Genomic DNA, 5623 nt, shown 5'->3' on the forward strand with positions numbered 1-5623 from the left:
CACGTGTGATCCCTTTATCCGCTCAACATCTCTGTCAAAGTCAGAAGCAGAATGCAGATAACGCAGGACACTTTCTTCTCCTTCTTTGACAGAGATGGGATTTGAGGCGAGGAGATGCTTGTGAATTCCTGCACTTTGCACACTAATTGGGGGGAAATCGGAATTAGAAAAGAGATTTCTGACTACAAGTTCAGGCCAAAGAGACTGCCATCAATATTATTTCAATTTAAGTTCATTTGTAAAAAAGCACTGTGAAATACTAAGAGGCTGTGCTCAGTATTGGATAATATTTAAACAGCATGAATATAATTAACAAAATCTGCTTTATTCTCTAACAATATTTGACACGTTCTTGAGTTTTCATGTTTTAGTCACAGGTTTCGGATTAATTGCGCTTTCATTATAATAGAGCTGTAGAAAGTAATCCATCATATATAATTTCTAGAAAGTTTTACTGTAATTTCTATGTAATAATTAAAAATACTGAAATAAAATATCTGTGGTTTTAGTTCAAGAAAAATCCTAATTTTCCGCCATTTTCTTCCTTGGTTGTTCGATTATAAAAAATAACATTTTGTAGGAATCATATCTGACGTACAATTTTTTAAGCTTATTTTCCAACTTAGAAGGAAGTCTTTGTTTAGTTTGCCCTCCATTATTATTTCACAGGCACATCTTCCGATTTGCAAACATTTATGGATTATGTTTTCCCTTCTCCCCACCGATCAATTTGTTCCTTTCCTTCAGCGAATTCCATCCTTGCATTTTGGTGTGTCCCCTCCTGGGAGAATGGTTTCCATTTGGGATGCCAGTGAACCACTGTGACACCCACTGCTGCTGGGTGAGTTTGGGGAGCAGTGAAGGTGCAGAGTGTATGAATTTCCTGTGACTATTATAAGTACCACAGACTAGGTGTCTGGAAACAGTAGAAATTTACTCTCACTGTTCTGGAGGCCAGAAGTCCTAAATCAAAGTCTTACAGGGTTGGCGCCTTCTGGATGCTTTGTGGGAGGAACTGCCTCATGCATCTTCCAGCCTCTGGTGGCTGCTGACAATCCTTGGTCTTCCATGCCTTACAGCTGCATCACTCCAATTTCCGCCCCTGTCAATACACGGAGGTCTCTCTGTGTGTCCATGTCTTCACATGTCCTTCTTTTAAGGATGCCAGTCTTCAGATGTAGGCCCCACCCTAATCCAGTATGACCTCATTTTAGCTTGATTACATCTGCAAAGACCTGTTTCCAAATATGGTCACATTCACAGGTACAGGAAGATCGAACTTTCACACACCCCTTTGTGGGACACCCTTCAGCCTACAACAGAAAGACTGTGGAAAATCAGCTCATTTGCAAAGGAATATCAGCTGATGACTTCACAGAATCGAGAGGGTCTACAACTAAAAGAAAGCAGACATTATTCCACGATCGAGCTATGTATTTCCCAAGTAGCCCCCCCGCAAGAGGCGAAGGCAGGCTTCTGCCACAGGCCAGCATAGAAGAGACTGAAGAGGGAAAATTAAACAGGTAGGCTATGGGACAGCAAAGTGTAAATCCAATTGTCTCCAAAAGCAAAGCTTGTCTCCACTCCTCTACCCATGACTTTTTGGGAAATAACCTAATCCCTGATCAAATATTGCCACAGGAAATGCAAGCTGAAGATGGTGTCTCTCAGCTCTCACTCCCGCTCTAGTTTTGATTGCATATTTGTTTTAATAAGTTATTAAGCATTATTTTCAGTTAGGTATTACAAAAAGAAGCAGATTACTTTTTATTTTTTTCACATCAATAAACAGTTTGGGAAACCAGAAAAATGAACATTTTGAAAACCGATGTTCAGCCTTCATGACGCAGTGGTCATCTCCAATGTTTGACCTTAAATGGGGTTCCACGGAGCCTCCTGGACGCGGTCCTTCGGAATGATGCAGAATAGCATTAGTGCACTTTCAGCAAATGGTTGACGATCCTGTCTGTTGTCCTTAAGCAGAAGGTTGGCGAGAAATGGTCACAGCCCTGATGAATCCTTGTCTTTTCCCCACACATCTTGGATTCTTGTCACCACTATCTTTTGATGACAATCTGTCAATGGAGACCTCATCAATTTATGTAAACCTCTTATTTTTTTGCTCTTCCCTAGTTTAAATTGCTTTATATTATCTGTCATTAGATTAATAGCAAAACTTAAAACATGAATATGTCTCACTCATATTACAATAATTTTGCATGCGCACAGATGTTTCACTGTGCACTTCTTTGTATAATCCACTACATATTGGTGCAGTAATCCGTCTGTTTACATATATCTGTTATTTCAGCGACAATAATAGCTTCCTATCTTAGTTGGTCTCACAAGTTTCTGCATGTGAAATATTTCCTAAAGGTGTTGTATTTTTACATTCCCCTTCCTACTTATCCACATTTAACAGAATTTTTTCCTGTTCTTTTTTTTTTAACTCTTCAGAGCATTTGAGTCCTGCTTCTTGGCAAACAACTCAACAATCAGAACTCTTCAATCAAAAAACAGGACAGAGCGTAATTTTTAATGACAAATAATGTTAAATGTGTTCCCAATTTTTCTGCCAGGTTTTTGCTGAATACATGACCTTTACATGAACTTAGCTCATTAATCTTATGGGAAAAATGTAGCTACTTCATATGTGGGATTGAGGACAGAATGACTAAAGTCCTTCACTGCTCTCAGGTGCTCACCTCTCAAAGAATGGAAGAGTACAGGAGGTACAGGAAACAGAGCAATGTTGCTATTCTGGAAATAACTTCCTAGAAGTTCACCCAGTTTCTTTGTGCTATGAAATGGGACAGCCAATGTGGTAACTCAGCCCCAAATGTGACTGCCAGTCGCCTCCTTACTGTCGTTTCTCCTGTAAATGGTGTGTGTGCCCACGAGGAGAAAGAAGAACCTAACTGTGCTGGTAAATGAATATGTGATCATCAGTTCAATATGAACTTTCATCTTTTGATTGTAAAGCAGACTGATACGAATTTGAATAATTTAGGTTAAAAATTACTTTTTAATATCTGCAAACAATTCTTTATTCCCTGGGATCTTTCTTGGGAAGTGTTCCCCCAATGTTTTCCTGTGTTAGTAAGCATGGCACAGCAATGCTTGGAAATGGTTCAAAGTCAAGCTTAGGACTATTCCATGGAGGGGTCAATGCTTTCTAATCTTCAGCAGGTACCCTAGACTCTAGACGCTGCAATCAGCCTCTTTACCTGATGCAAAACCCCATATGAAATTACCAATAAAAGTTTTTGTTCATCTAACTTAGATTGGTAAGCACATTTGGCACATTTCTGACTACATTCTAGTCACACCAGTGATGAGAGAAGCTAAGAATTTAAAATCCAAAGCTTTGAACTTCAACTAAAACGATACAAGAGGTGAATGGGAAAGAAGGCATACCATCTTTCTATCTGAAATAAGCGCATTCTGCTCATGATCTTATCTGACAAGATTGTGCAGCTGTTAAGTAAATTTTAAGAACCTCTACTTAGGGCTTCTTGTATTAATCAGGAAAAATATGTTCAAATTGGATAAAAATACGATTGCCGCCAAAATTGACAAGAACATCTGGAGAAGGTCTTAGTTCTCTCCTGAAGGCACATGGCTTCAATATTAGCCAGCAGATGAAGCTTGAAAGAATCAAAGGGATGTAGAAAAATTAAAGGCATTCCCACTGGATCCTTTTTATTCAACATCTTTGGACTCAATACAAAATACGTGAGGGTAGAGACAACGTCTTGTTTGTTTTGCAATCCTCAATGCCCAGCTTCAGACGACGCTCAGGTGGGACTCAGCTCAGAGTGCTTAATTGATGGAATTCACAGGTACCTAAGTTTTCAGAAGCCTGTAAATAACGAGAGAACCATAGCTTTCATCTCTTCTTTCCTTCAACAAATGTTCATTGAGAATGTCCTGTGTGTCTGGCCACTTGTCCAGTCGTTAGAGATAAAGCAGTGAAGGAAAATTACAAGAAAACAAAACAAAATAATCCAGCTGTCATGGAGCTTACCTTCTGGAGGAGACAGAGAAGAAGCACAATAAATCAGTAAAATATATGTCACATATTGGGCCAGGCCCGGTGGCCTAGAGGTTAAGTTCAGAGTTCGCCATGTTGGCAGCCCAGGTTTAGTTCCTAGGTGTGGACCTGCACCACTCTGTTAGTGGTCATGCTGTGCTGGCCGCTCACATACTAAAAGATAGAGGAAGATTGGCATGGATGTTAGCTCAAGGCAAATCTTCTTCAGCAAAAAAAAAAAAAACCCAACATATGTATATATATATATATATATGTCATATATTAGACAGTGCTAACAGTTACAAGACAAGTTCAGAAGGGATGAGGCTAGGGAGATCTGAAGGACAATGAAATTTTAAACAGGCTGGAGAGAAAAAGCCTAGATGAGAAGGCCCATTTGAGCAACAATTTGAAGGCAGAGAGGGAGAGTGCCACTTGGGAACGAGCCTCTCAGGCAGAGAGAATGATGCCCTCTAGGCTCCAGCCTGGGCTCCTCTGTGGATTCAAGGATGCTCCAGGAGGCTAGCATGTCAGCCGCAGAGCCAGCGAGCAGAAAGTTACAGTGGTGAGACCTGAGACATACAGGGAAGGCCACATCTGAACTGAATATTTGCTCTCTCAGCTTCCAGTGTCCAAACCTGAACCCTTCATCTCTCCCCCCAAAAGCCTGCTCCACCCACTTCTTTCCCATGTCAACCCCTGGCATGTACCCCCTGTAGTTCCCCCTGTCAAAAACCCTGCCAGCATCTTCCTTTCTCTTACATCCCACACCTAAATCCTGCTGTCTTGACCCTGTAAGGTATATCAGAGCCTGACCACTCCTCAGCCCTCACTGCTGCCCTGTCCTCAGCCACTGGCCCCTCAAGCTGCATTCGAGCAGCAGCATCTGAACACATCTCCTGCCCCACCCTTGCCGTCACCTTCTACAGGTCCCGTCCTTCAGGCTCTTCTCACAGACCCATTCTTTTTAAGTGTCGATTAGATCCTGTCAAGTCTCTGCTCACAGGGATGTGGCTCCAGTTTCTCTCAGAGGAAAATTCAAATCCTATAAGGACCTGCAAGGCCATATGTGATCTGTCACCCGTATAGACCAAGGTCCCAGCAGGATACAGAGGCCACATTCAGACTGGAATATCTTGAGATGGGTTTAACCAAAGGACTTTTCCCCAAAGGTGTGAGTAGCTGAGTAGGAACACTGCAGGAGATGGGGCAATGTGCTAGGCTTGGAGCAGAAGTCTCATAGCACCCCTGGGAGGACGGCTAGGTGGCGAGGGCAGTGGAGGGGACTGACTCAAGAGAGGCCACGGCCTTCAGAAGGGGAGCAGGCAGAGGACAGTGGCCAGCAGGGCATGAGCTGAGAGAGAGGAACCTACAAAGAAACCAGAGGGCAGGGGAGCTTCCATGGGGCCTGTGGGCAGTGGGCGGGATGGAGAGGGCGGACAGCAGATCTAGGTGACCAACAGGGGACACTTTCCAAATTTTATCTCTGGTGTCGCCTCCTCAACCCTTGCTCTGCATCAGCTGCACTGGTTCCTTGATTGGCTTTACACCCGCCTAAGGGACTTTGACTGGCTGTTCCGTGGATCGGAA

At 42.6% G+C, this 5623-nt stretch overlaps 1 long non-coding RNA gene across 1 annotated transcript; it reads left to right on the forward strand.

The window, feature by feature from the left end:
* The first annotated feature begins 1249 nt into the window (after nucleotides 1-1249).
* LOC139077880 (uncharacterized) lies at nucleotides 1250-4003 on the forward strand. Its single transcript, XR_011530484.1, has 2 exons — nucleotides 1250-1523; nucleotides 2458-4003. It is a non-coding gene; the product is annotated as an uncharacterized lncRNA (long non-coding RNA).
* Nucleotides 4004-5623: the final 1620 nt, after the last annotated feature.

The sequence above is a fragment of the Equus przewalskii genome, chromosome 20, assembly GCF_037783145.1.
Source record: "Equus przewalskii isolate Varuska chromosome 20, EquPr2, whole genome shotgun sequence".
In the NCBI taxonomy this organism is placed as follows: domain Eukaryota; kingdom Metazoa; phylum Chordata; class Mammalia; order Perissodactyla; family Equidae; genus Equus; species Equus przewalskii.